The sequence below is a fragment of the Pteropus vampyrus genome, unplaced genomic scaffold, assembly GCF_000151845.1.
Source record: "Pteropus vampyrus isolate Shadow unplaced genomic scaffold, Pvam_2.0 Scaffold68, whole genome shotgun sequence".
In the NCBI taxonomy this organism is placed as follows: Eukaryota; Metazoa; Chordata; class Mammalia; order Chiroptera; family Pteropodidae; genus Pteropus; species Pteropus vampyrus.
This window is the reverse complement of record NW_011888849.1, coordinates 4289898-4304264: the sequence shown is the minus strand read 5'-3', so window position 1 is coordinate 4304264 and position 14367 is coordinate 4289898. Positions and strand designations below refer to the sequence as shown.

At 37.6% G+C, this 14367-nt stretch overlaps 1 long non-coding RNA gene across 1 annotated transcript in view; it reads left to right on the top strand.

Moving 5' to 3' along the window:
- The first annotated feature begins 624 nt into the window (after positions 1-624).
- Positions 625-14367, top strand: part of LOC105293106 — a 25253-nt gene continuing 11510 nt past the window's right edge. Inside the window, exon 1 of the long non-coding RNA XR_895954.2 lies at positions 625-1024. This is a non-coding gene — a long non-coding RNA (uncharacterized LOC105293106). The remainder of the gene's footprint in view (positions 1025-14367) is intronic.

Genomic DNA, 14367 nt, shown 5'->3' with positions numbered 1-14367 from the left:
AATAAGATTATCGTTTATAAGGCTATTGAGAGGATGAAAAAAGATTACATGTTTGTAGTGTCTGGCACAGTACCAGAAACATACTAAACACATTGCACATGATAATTATAATATCCAGAAAAAATTATCATCGTTTGCACTATCCGTGGGGATGAAACGCAGATGGGGCGAGGGTGGGGGGAAGGACTAAAGTGTTGCGTGATGGGGCTACATTATGATAAATCTCAAGGTGCAACTCTTCATTAGAGACTTAAGTGAGATTTTCGCCAAAACCCTATCCTGGTCCTGACTCCACTGCGAGTTCATGGTTAAATCTAGCTACATCATGGCGTATGTTAGCCGTAGCCCTAAAAGGCACCCCACTCATGTCCACTTCGGCGAAATTGATGGTGAAGCAAAATGAGAGTCCAGTTCCGGGCTGAGCAGAGGACGTGCAGGGTTTTCAGGTGAGAGTCGCACCCAAACGTTTTACTCTCGCTCTAGGCCAACCGCAGGGACTCGCTTTCACCTGCGAGCTCTTTCTGCAGAATGCGGGAGGCCGCCGCCGCGGAAGAAGGGGCGGAGGCACAGGAGGAGGCGGCACCCAGGGGCCGGGGAAGGGGAGGCCAGGACCATCGCAGTGACAATTTCTTTTTCTGCGGCGGCGGCTGCAGCAGGGACTGCTGCTGCATGCTCGGGATTGACCGGCCTGCGCGTGGGTTTGCGAGGGCGGTGTTCGTCCCAGGCGCTGGGGAGCCACTGCAAAGAAGGGAAGGAGAAGGAGGAGAACAACGCACGCAGCCGGAACGAGTGGAACTAGCAAAGCTGCGTTGGTCCACAGAGGAGAGAGGGAGGAGGCACTGCCGAGGCAAGCGAGCGGGCGCCTCCACGCTGGGTGCCATGGCACCCGGCTACAGTGCCTTCTAGCAAAAGCCAGCGCGGCCCGGGCTGCAGCGGCCAGACGGATGCCCAGGCCACACGGCAGGCGCGGGGACAGCCGCTGTAGTCGCCGTCCCACGCGGGCTCCGGATATCAGAGGTTGTTGGTGAGTAGGCGCGCGCGCGCGCGTGTATGCGTGAGTGTGAGCGCGCACCGGCACAGTCAAGTGTGCATGCCGGGTCCGTGTGCCCGGTGGCCTGGCGCGCTGCCTGGCCCTCTTCCGCTGGCGGTTTTGGGTCTCTGGCTTGTTCCGCGGAAAGAAAATGCTTTTTGCTGGCTGTTCACTTCCTTCCAGCAAGTCTTTGGACCCGTCGCCTCCGTGTGCGCTGCCTCTGTGTGCCCCCCAGCCAGCCCCTAGGAATTCGTGTCACCTTGATGGGGAAGGCAGGAAGCTGTGGCTCCTGGTGTCAGGGCGGGACCTTGGCAGTGATCTATACGCGTGGGTTTATGGTTCCGACTTGGAGATAGTGTTGGCATTCAGAGAGACCACCCCTTATCTTTGGGAGTGCGTGGTGTAGAGAAGGGAAGGGTGAGGGTTGGAAAAACAGACCTTTACACCTGCAGGATGTGTGGCACACCTCTGTAGGTAATGTTTACTTTTATGCCTTTTATGAATGCCCATAAGTCAGTCATTCTCCTCACCTGAGGAAGTTAAGCCTTAACCTAAAGGCTTTCATAAAATTCACAAAGTGGAAATGCCACTAAAACATAATTTTCCAGAATTCTCTACAACAATCCACACTGCTGATATCCAAGATCTTAAGGTGCTATAATTACTGAAATTAAAAAATTAATTACGTACGTAATTGGTAATTCAGGAAACAGAACCTGATCTAGAGAATTGGAAAAAAAAAATTTTAAGTGTTTGGGTGGTGTGAGGGTGAGGGTGGTTTCTGGAAATCAGTGTTTTGGTGGCAAGGAAAACCGACAAGTAAGCTCCAATGAGCACACCGCTTTCCAAACAACCTGCTAATCACTGAGAAGAAAATGGAAGTCCTAGGTTTTATGGAATTTCCAGAATTATAATGAGTATCAGTAGGATGCTGGTTTATGATTTCATGATTCAAGGCCTGTCAAGGTCAATATGACAGATTTGTTCCAGCAGATAAATTACATCTGAATGCTTGATTTCCTGTGTAAAGTTTTTGGTGGTAGTTTTCTGTGGTTGTTTTATAGAGATTAAGCCACTGGGTTCTGTTTTTTTCTAGACATTGTTTTAATGGGCAATCTTGTGTTTGTGGGATGGATGCTCAGTCGAACTTCAAAAAATGTACTGCATTATAGTAGGCATTTTTGTAGCTATAAATATCTGTTTCTTTTTAATTTAAGTTAACGACTTTGAGAAATAGGCTCCTTGTGTTTACCATTGCTCCATTACAGGGTCTTCATTCAAAAGCATGAAATGTTATTGGGATCTACCTGAAAAATGGACTGGCTGCTTGGTTTCTGTTCAAGCATATATCTAGAAAATTGTTAGCTACTTGAAGATCTAAGCTGGAATTTATGAATCAGTTGGTTCTTGGGAATTTTAAGAGGAAAGTTGTTTTTTTTATACTCTTTTGTAAAAGAAGCACCATTTAAATGATCAGGCAGAGATAACTAATCCTCTACCCATATTACAGTTTTCAGGGACAGTTTCTTGCCTACTTTTGCCCTGTATCATAGGACCCATTGCTAGTGAGAGGCTTGGAGAGAGAAATGAGAGGAGCTGTGTCCTGAGGGTGTCCTCAGCAGAGAGACTGTCTCTGCGTTTGGCTCCTGAGAAGGACTGATAAAAATAGTTAAAGAATTGTTAGTAATAGTTACTTCTTTTTACTTTCAGCATCTAGGACTTAACCAGTTTGACCATATTCCTCCTTCAAGGTATCTTCCCAAGCCTACTTAACAAGTCAGGAAGTGAGGTTGCTGTTTACAGAGAAGAGTCTGGTAATTCTTGTTCAAATACTAGGGGTAGAAGAAATATGTAGATGCTGCTCAGGAAATATCAGGTACCTTCATGGAAGGTGTGTTTAGCAATAAACACCAATTTTAATCCATTGGATTTGTGATTCTCTCTAAAGCTAGCATTTTTTCCCCTCAACCCTGTGAAAGATTTATAAGTAACTTCAAATGATACTACAAAAAATGAGTCATAGTTACCCCTGAAAATGTTAGAGTCAGCTTTCCATCCCTCAGGGCTAATGGATCACAGTTGCTCAATAAATATTTGTTAAACGAAAAACAATTCTAGGATGTCTTTACTTCCCAACCTAACTACATCAGGTCTTCCACTATTGATTATTTTTTGCCATCACGTTATATGAATCACCAACCCTTTCAACACATTGAAGTTTGTCTGATGTATTCAACTAAGAAGACCACCTTCCTTCACTGAAAGAAAAATAACAATCTCTCTAAAATAAAACAAAAACAAATAAACACTGTATTGGTACCTGTGGACTTGCTTATTCCAGCTCTGTGAACATGTGAATTGTCCAGTTGGATGTGTGAATGTACATTCAGAAATCCTGAGTTGACATCAGAATGTTCAACTCAGGAATAATCTCGATGTAGCTACATGTGGATGTGCCTTTTGTCAGAAATTATTTGCATTTCTAAGCAAATCAGATGAACTTCTAGTGCAGTCCTGCATCTCCTCATGCTAAGCGGACAAGCCAATTAAACCTTTGGCAATGCTAAGTCATCAAAGCACATGATGTTTGATTTTCTTTATAAATTTTAAATTAAATCTGTAATATGTTTATCCATTGATGTGGCTGGCTTAGAGACTAATTCAGATTGGTGGTTACTTAGTACTTGTGTTTATTAAAAACAGCTCCTTTATATGAGTACCAGTAATTCATATGTTTTAATTTGCTCTAGTTAGCCTTTCAGGGTCCTCTTGGAAGTGGTTGCATTGTATGATCTTAAATATTAAGAGTGTTATGCCTTCTTTTGTTTTTTTTTTTAATAGTTCTAACTTTACATTTCCAGTCATTAGATATTTACCATATGATTCATGGTCTAATTTCAAGACCAAAGATTAAGAAACTGTCTAAGGTTTTCCTGGATATTAATATTATACATAAAAATAATGCAAATTTTCTGTCTGATATTTTTCCCTTTATATCCTCCAGTCAAGCTTGTTTTTATTCTGAATAAGAATCAAATGAGATTCTTAAACATTAAAAAATTTTTTCTGATGGACTTGGTCCAAAACAAGTAAAATAAAAAGTTGCTTATCACTGTTTTGAAGTAATACAAACACTGCTATTCTCTGCATAATGAAACATGACCATTCTTATCAAGTATTTATTTAATAAGTAGGTACTTGAGCACTTGAACTAGAGTTAAAGGCATGCTCCTTCCATGTCTCGTTCAGGCCCTTAAAAGCCATGGGTGAAATATTGATTCAATGAGGTAGGTTCCTTGAAAGGAGTTAAGTGAGGAAAGCATCTTTTTGGAAGAGCACTTTGGCAATTGGATGGAGAGTGGATTAGTAGAAGGAGTGGAAGATGTAATCTGGTGTTAAATAATGACATAAAATCCAAGTGACACTGAAATGGAGAAGGGGAAACCCAGGCAGACATCAAGCAGGATTCTTTGTTTTATGTGGAAAAGAAACAGTAAACAAGTGTGATCATTCACATGTTCCACGTCTATGGAAAACATTACCAGTTGATCACAGCGATCTTGCCTTCTGAGCCCTTGTGTTACCTTAGAATCTTGCAAACATTTGACAAATGTTTAGTAATAAATATTAGTTATTGAACATGTGCTGTATGCCAGGCACTGTTCAGAGCCTTATCTCAAGGGCGATGGAGTGATTAGGAACATGAATTCTTTTTGCCATTCACTAGTTGTGTGTCCTTGGGCAAGATACTAACTTCCCTGAGACTCAGTTTCCTCATCTTTCAAGGGGGATGTTAGTTTCTATCTCATAAGGTTTGCGGGAGGATTAAATGAATAAGTATAGGTATAAATGAGAAGTCATTAGTAGTGTCTGGCAAAAAGTTTAGTGCTATATGTGTTTGTTTTGCTATTGTTATTATTCAGAAAACAGCTTTACGCAGTAGGTACCATTGTGCAGATTAAAAAGTTAAGGTACAAAGGCCTTAACTGCTAGGCAGATTGCTCAGGAACATAGGCTGTAGGTGATAGAGCTGGGAGTCAAACCTAGACAGTCTGACTCCGATGCCTGCTTTCCTAACTGTCTCCTTTCCCAATTGTCTCCTACACTGCATGCTGGGTGCTGGGGATACTGATTGGAGCAAGAAAAGTAGGGGCTGTCCTTATGGAGATTAAGGGTTCTAATCATCTATATTGTAGAATGTGCCATTTCCAATATAGAATTCATGCTCAGTTGTTATACAATTTTTTTGGGCCATTATTCCTTGATGTTTTGGTATTTTGTAAATAGCATTTCTCATTAACTTTTTTAATAAGAAGTATTACAAGTTGTGTTTTCATATATGCTTTAAAAATAGGTTATTTTTTGGTTTTGCCTGTTGACATATGCAATACATATTCATTTTTAATATCTCCACTTATACTCAGTAATTCTTTGCTGGAGGCAGGAGGATATGTCTCCCTAATATACATATGTGTAACATATATCCCATATATAAATAATGCGTAATGTATTATACATCTAATATATACATTTTATACAATAGGTGTTAGTTACATGCATTATATTAGATGTGCATTACATACACCTGTATGCATTATATTACCTGTCTATACATATAATGTTTACACTGCACAATATATATATAATATACATTACATAGAACATTAAATTAGGGATATTTTTATATATAAAGAATCACTGGGTACAAGGAGAGATGTCACAGGTGGGTATGTGTACATTAAATTATCGAGCAGGTATCAGTATGCTGAAAAACTTCTATGCCACCAACCTCTTTTCACATGCCCAGGTCTCATATATCTCCCATCCAAGACTGATGGTGGAGATATGATGACCTTTTATAACTATTTTTATTCAGAATATTTTTCAGCAGTCCCCAACCTTTTTGGCATCAGGAACCAGTGCTCCTATGAGAATCTAATGCCTGATGATCTGAGGTGGAGCTGAGCCGGTGATGCTAGAGCTGGGGCATGGGTGCAAATACAGATGGAGCTTTGCTTGCGCACAGGGCTGCTCACCTCATGCTGCGTGGCTGGGCTCCATGGCTGTGGGGGTTGGGGACCCCTGTTTTACAGACTAACTGCAGAGTACATTTTAGCTGACCTTTGACTTGTTGAAGTAATTACATCTAATTATAAGAGGCCAAATTTTGATTATAGATGGGAAGACTGCTATAGCAACAAAGCATAAAAAAATTCTTAATGCCCCTAGAGCTTCCTCAGTGCTTATATAATTCCCTGTTCTCATAAATAACTTTCAGAAATCTGTAACTAGTATTGTTTTTTCTAAGAAGACAAAAACTTTTCTTGGTCTTGTGTAAATAAAGTTCATGGGTAAAAAAAATTTTCAGGAACAAAATTAAAATTTTAGCTTTAAAAATATAGTCTGCATCCTTTGCTTTACTCTTTCATGTAAATTGCACATTATTATTTAACTAAGGTCAGTTCCTTTGAAAGGAAATGTTTTTGAATTTTGCAAGTTTAAACTTGATTAAGGATGACAGAATTTAGGTTTTGGTGAATTTGGTGTTTTGTTTTGTTTTTTGAACTTTTGCTATACTATCTATGTTCAGTGGCATCACAGTAATTGAACTATAGATTTAGTAAGGGCACATCCAAGAGACAGTTAGTTGTCTAGGGACCCATTAGGAATTATTCATTTTGATTGTTTGATTTGAGGATTCTGTGGGTAAATTTGGAAACAGGAGGCCAGCAATGACTCATTTATAACCCTCCCTGGCTCCGGATGAATACTGCCTGACTGTTGTGCCCTTGCCTATACTCAGAGAGAAACTCCAGTGTGGGTCTCTTTTGACATATCAAACTTGAATGGCTGGGGCAATATCAGCACTTTTTAAATAAAGATTGAAGGAAAACTACAATCAGTAATGGCGATTATGGTTAAATTCAGCTCAGCTAAGGACACCGTAATTGTATTCATCCCATTGCTGGAGTGTATCTTTTAACACTGGAAATAAGCATTTCCACCACTGAGAAGTAATAGAGGGAGGGCTTTATGCCTGTGGGTTTATGTGTCAATCTCCTGGTGGATTGACTCTAGTTCTTTTTCCAATCCGTTTTGTCCTTGACAGGTTGGTTTATGAACTGTTCCACAAGATAAGTTTTCTTTGACAGGAGGAACAAAGGGATGTAGTGGATGGAATGAGACTAGAAAAGAGAGGCCTGGGATAAGTTCTTCATATGTTTGTGTTTTTGTTGAGCAGGACAGAGAAACTGCTTACTGAAGCAATACAGTATTTTAAGAAAAATAAGTAAAAAGATGAACATCACTTGGAATCATTAGTGGGTATAGAACTTTGTTTTTCCAATTAATGAAAATTTCAAGAAGTTAAAATATAGATTTTTGAAAGAAATGTAAATGACTGCATTCTTATGACATGAAGGTTATTTTTCTTTGGCAAGTATAGTATCACTGAAAAACTTAGAAAGGTAACTAGGGCAGTACTTCTCAAAGTAGTATCAAAAAACCAAACTGTCTTTCATCCCACCCCCACAGATTATTATTCAGTAAGTTTGGATGGGGCCTGGGAGCCTTCTTTTTGACACCCTCAAGGGATTTTGATGCAGGTGGTCAATTAAACCACACTAAGAAAAACCTACTTAAGTGCTAAATCTAATTTTATATTCAGATTTGTGATTTTACTTTTAAATGTTATGTATTTTTCTTCCTGATTTTTATAGGCATTTTCACGTAATAACATAGACATCAAAGCTGCTTTTGGATTTTCATAGTGGCACCTATACTTGTTTAATTTTCTTATTAATATCTTTTGATGGACAAAATCAGAAAAACACAGGGTTGGCAGGAATTTTTTAGAGAGAATGTTGCACATTCTTATGAATGACAGATATTAGACCAGGGCAGAAAGGGTTTTATCAAAAAGGAAAATAGGAGAAGACATGTACTGGGGAGCAGTGGAAAACCAAGTCTAATAATGCATAAGGAGAGAAAAGGGATCAGATCTCCGGCTGGGAAGGGCTGGTGAGGGTGTTTAGACCTCTTCTGGCAGGTACTAGTTTATCAGTGTGCATTTTTGAGCAGAGGACTAACCTGATGCAAACAAGTGTTACACCTAAGCTAGGGACACACCACACAGTGTCTAGTCCAGATTAGAGACTTAAGAAAAAGGTGGGCAAAGTCGACTCTGTTTGTCATCATAAAGACAGGAAAGAGCAAGGCTAAGCACTTGGGTCTTGAACTGGGCAGGACTGACATTAAAAGGTTTATGCAGCAGAGGTCTCTGGCTCTGTATTTACAAGGTCTGCAGACAGTAAAGTTCTCTGTCCAGCCAACTGCATATATGGTGTGTGACAGTAATGCCACCCAGCTCAGCCATCAGTCCATACCAGCACCTCTGGATTTAGTAAGCCCTTGAATAACTACTGCAGCTACCACAACTTTAATAATATTGCAAGCCAAGGAGGGCACAATTTTTCTCACTTTAGACCAAAGAAATAGACTCAGAGTAATTTACCAAAATTCACACATCTGTAAACATAGATGTGTCAGGGCTAGGATTCAAATCCGAAGCTACCTACTCAAAACATAGGATTAAAAAAAGTATAATTTGTCTGATGATGAAGTGAGACATACTTGTAACAAATTGTACTGAAATGAATGAATTGAATGTGAAATCCTTTCTGGTCCCATCCTTGAGAGAACAGCTGAGAAAAAAATCAGTGTCTGTTAAGGCTTTTTTCTTACAAATGCCAGTGTACGTTAAATACATAGGTATTAATACTAGAAAGATTAAATCATACTTAATATATTATTCTACAACTTGTATGCTTCACTTAATGCTGTAACTTTTACAACTTCCTGGTTTGGCGCATATAGATGTAAGTTCTTTCTAACGGCTTCATCCACTATATATTTCTTTATTTTAAATAACCTCCATTTATTTCCAAAATTTAAAAACCATGCTGCAGTGGGATTGTGTGTGTGTGTGTGTGTGTGTGTGTGTGTGTGTGTGTGTGTGTGTATTATATGGGCAATACAGTCTATGAGGAAATTTTAGAATTGGAAGTACTTGGTCAAAAGGAATGCATATTATTTTTAAAAATTGCCATTTTTTTCCAATCCTAATCAATATTGAGTATGATAAGTCATGTAAATTTTATTAATCAAATAAATGAAAATGCATTATTCAAATTCATAATTTCTTAATTACTAGTGAGTGCAATTAAACATTTTTTCATATTACCTAGTCATTCATACTCCTCTTATGACTTGTTCATTCTACTTGCCTGTTTTTATTTATCTCTTTTTCTTTATTTCTTTTCCGCTAATGCTCCCTATAGTTTAGAGATAATAAATATTATAGCTGTCACAAGTGTTGCAATTCTTTTTTCCTTCCGTTGCCCTTTTACTTGTTGATTGTATTTTAAGGTACTAACTAAACATTAAACAATACTTTTTATTTACTGATCAATGGAACAGAATAGAGAGCCCAGAAATAAATCCACACCTATACACTCACTTATGATAAAGGAGGTAAGAATATACACTGGGGTAAAGACAGTCTCTTCAATAAATGGTGTTGGGAAAATTGGACAGATACATGCCAAAAAAAGAAGCTGGACCATCTTCTTATACCGTATACAAGAATAGACTCAAAATGGATTAAAGATTTTAAATGTAAGACCCAAAACCATAAAACTTCTGGAAGAAAACAGGCAATAATCTCTCTGACATTACTAACAGTAATTTTTTTGGGTATATATCCCCAGGCAAGGGAAACAAAAGAAAAAACAAACAAATGGGACTACATCAAACTAAAAAGTTTTGTACGGCAAAGGAAACCATCAACAAAACAAAAAGACAACCTACTGGTTGGGAGAAGATATTAGCTAATGATACATCTGATAAGAGGTTAATATCCAAAATATATAAAAAACTCATACAACTCAACAACAAAAAAACAAACAATCCAATTTAAAAAAGGGCAGAAGACCTTAGGAAATACAGATGGCTAATAGACATGAAAAAATGGTCAAGGTCACTAATCAGAGAAATACAAATTAAAACCACAATGAGATATCACCTCACACCTGTCAGAATGTCTATCAATAAATCAAAGAACGACAAATGTTGGCGAGGATGCGGAGAAAAGGGAACCCTCGTACGTTGGTGGTGGGATTGCAAATTGGTACAGCCGCTATGGAAAACAGCCTGGAGGTTTTTCAAAAAATTAAAAATGGATATACTTTTTGACCCAGCAATTGCACTTCTGGGTATTTATCCAAAGAAAACCGAAACAATAATTCGTAAAGATCTATGCACTCCAATATTCATGGCAGCACAGTTTGCAATAGCCAAGATATGGAAGCAATCTAAATGCCCATCAACAGATGATTGGATAAAGAAATTATTGTTCATATACACAATGGAATATTACTCAATGTTACTCAATATTACTCAATTACTCAATATTACACAATGAAATCCTACTATTTGCAATGACATGGATGGACCTAGAAGTTATTATACTGAGTGAAATAAGTCAGACAGAGAAAGATAAATACCATATAATTTCACTTATATATGGAATCTAAGGAACAAAAAGAACAAACTAATCAAAAACAGACTCAAATATAGTGGACAATTTGGTGATGGACAGAGGGGAGGAGGGTTGGGGGGCTGGGAGAATGGGATGAGGGGTTAAAGAAGTACAAAGTAGTAGTTGGTCACAGCGATGGCATAGGAAATGCAGTCAGCAGTGATATATTGGCGAGGTGGAAAACCAGAGGAGAGAAGGAGCAACTAGGGGGATCGTTTTATAAACGATATAAATGTCTAACCAATGTACCGTATACTTGAAACTAATTAAAATAAATTTTAAAAATAAAAAAAATACTTTTTAAAAAACAATTTCAGACTTCCAAAAAAATTGCAAAAATAGTACCCAGAGTTTCTGTATATCCCTTACCTATTTTATCCAAATATTAAAACTTTGCATAATCGCAGTAGTTATCAAAATCAGGAAAGTAGCAGTGTTACAGTACTGTTGTTTAATTTACCGATCTTATTCACATTTCATCAGTGTCCTTCTGTTGCTCCAGGATCACACATTGCATTTAGTTGTCATGTCTCTTTAGTATCCTTCAGTCTGAAATGGTTCTTTGGCCTTTCTCTGTCTTTCATCATTTTGACATGTTTTAAGAGCACTGGCCAATTGTTTAGTAGAAAATCTCTAAATTTGGGTGTGTCCGATGTTTCCTTATGAGCATAAAATTAAGAGTGTAACCTAAGCTGGAGGCAGTCAAACATATCTTGCCTGAGGAAGAGATGCTGAAATGAACACGGGAAGTTTGCAGAGATCTATTAAGGATATATGATATTAACAGTGATTAAAAGCTATTACAGGTTTTTAAATGAAAGAAAGAAAATGTCTAAATGACATACCTGTTATATGTAGAAATAATCAAAGGGGAGCATGATAGGAAAAAATAGACCAATTAGAAGACTTTTCTAGCAATGCAGAAAGGGAAATGAGTAGCGTAGAGTAAGTAGGATGCTGTGAGGAAAGATGGTGAGCAAATGCAGACTTCAGAGAGATTTTGGAGTGTGAATTTGCAAATGTTAAGTGGTAGATTGCATGTGGAGTTTGGGGGAGCAGAGTCAAGATGAGTATTTCCAGATTTTGCCAGATTTTGTGTCATTGATTAGATGTCAGGCAAAATTTTCTCTGTCAAAGTCAGAAATTTCATTACCTCTAGTTCCCTTAGATGACAGCATTTACAATATATTTGCCTATTTATGCTCCTGTTTCTCAATATGTCCACTTAACTTCCGTGTTCTATGTTGTTTTTTCTTTAAACTCTCCCCCTCTAACTATTTATCTCTTTCCATTCCTTTTACCATTTTCAGTCCAGACCTGGGCTACCTTATCCACAACTGCATACTTGCCTCTTTTCTGGGCTGCCAATTCCTCGTCTCTCTCTACATTTATCCGTTGCTGCCAGACTATTTTTTTCAGTGCTATTGAAGAATACTTGACAGAGACTATTTCAATTTAATAACTATATATTAAGTTCTTGTTTGGGCACATTAGCTTATTGTGTAGAGCTGATAAATAAGTGAGGCATAATTAGCATAATTCAGGAGACTTGGGGCCATTTTGCCTGGTGGTAAAAAGAAACTGTATCTTTGTTCTACTCCTTATATACACATAAATTTCACACAGATCAAAGATATTTATCCAAAAATGTCTAACCATAACATTACTGGAAGAAAAGATTGGTGAACATATTTAAAAATTTTTTTATCAGTGAGTTTGAAGACCTTTTAAAGAATGATGAAAAATCCAGATACTAAAAAAGAAAAGATAGATCTATTGGACAACCTAAAAATTTTCAATTTTGTACAAAAATTAAGAAACCTTCAAACAAAAACTTCAACTAAACTAATAAATGTGAAAGAAAAATGGGAATAGAAAATTCACCATTTTTAAACACCACAGTAATAATTATTTCAGGCAAGAATCATCTTTATATGCTAAAATTCGTTGGTAAAAGGATATTTACATATGCTCAAGGTAACTCCCTAGAAGATACTTTGTAGTTACAAAGGACAAAATAGTAGCTTTATAGGTGAGAAATCTGGCAGACATAATTTAAACAAGTGACCAAAGTTAACATCATTGATAATGGGGCCAACCAGTGTCTCCCAATGCACACCATCTCTTCTGGGGTATTTTTGCCAAAAAAATACACAATTCTGTCTGTTTCCTGTGTTTCATCTTTGTAGTATTTACCACAGTTTTAATCATATAATCGTGCAGATAATCACTTAATATCTTTACACATCTCTGTCCCGTGCCCTGCCCTAGCAGAATGTAAGTTTCATAAGATCATATGATCTTTGTTCGCTATTGTATCACTAGCTTCTAACACAAAGTAGGATCTTAATAAATACTTTTGGATAAATACATAAATGAATTAATTTACTTGGCACTAGCAGTATCCATGTGAAAGATGTATTTAGCCTTGGAACATATTGGGTGAGAAATCACAGTTAGATGTCCTAGTGGAAACGGTGGAGGTCATTTGAAGACACAGTGCTAAAGCTTAGATTAAGCTTTAGTTGAAGCCATGAAAAAAAAGTGTTTTAGGTAATAAAGGTAAGTTTATAGAAAAGATAAAAAATTAGTGGTTTAGGTGCAAGGCAAGTTTTAATGTGCATAAAGATCTCCTGGGCTGCTTGATAAAACTAGAAATCCATGGGGCACCCAAACCAGAAATTCTGACTCTATGGAGCCTAGAAATCCGTTTCTTGTAATAACCACGCCCCTCCTCCACCAAGTAATTATGAAGCAAGTGGCCTAGGAACCACACTCAGAGGAAACTTCACATCCAAGGAGAAGGATGACAGCCTCAGGGAGGGGATACAGAAAGAGGGATGAGTGGTGAGCAAGGAGGAGGAGCAGATGGCCACTTGCAAACAACTTGGGCAGTATGAGGGGTTCTCTAAGCATTTTAAAATAAACTCCTGGGGATAGTTACATAGGGACACAGACTCTTTTGCTTTTGTCTATTGCACTGAAGAGATCGTCTAGGGCAAAACTGAAAATGTGGACACAGCTGTCACCGGAACATGTTGAACAGTTAGGATTCCTGTGGTTGGGGAACATTGGAATAGTAGTAAACAGAAAGTATTCTAGGATAGCATTTGCTGTTCAGTAGTGGTGCTGGACTAAATTCATCTTATTGAAGTACTATCCTTAGAAAATTCATGAAAATTAAAATCGATTAATCATGTCCAAGGACTGACCTCATTCATCTCTGAGCTTCAGGCTGCTGGCAGACAAGACAATGATGTTATTTTTAAAATTTATTTCTGACTCACTGTGCTTTATTAAATTTGATAACTTCTGGATTGTATTTTCTTAAAAGCAAATTGCAATAAAAAGGGAAGTATATACATTAGAGTTTAGTGGCTTATGAGTGACTTATCTTTAGAATGCATAATTTCCAGGAAATGTTACTATTTCAACAGCAGGATAATAAAATTAACATGCTCCTAAGGATTTTTGATGACAAAATAATTATGTACAAATATGAATTTCTCTCTTACACCTCAAATTTATTTTCCAAACATTTTATGATGCATATTAATTAAATGACCTCATTAAAAAATAGAGCAGGATTCTAAATTAGCACATTTATGAGCATAGGAAATAAATGCCTTTTGAATACCATAACTTAGAATTTATATTGAAACCAGCAAATATTATGAATTGAACTGTGTCTTGGTAAAATAATTATGCATTTGAATTTTTTGACTGCATATTCCAGGTA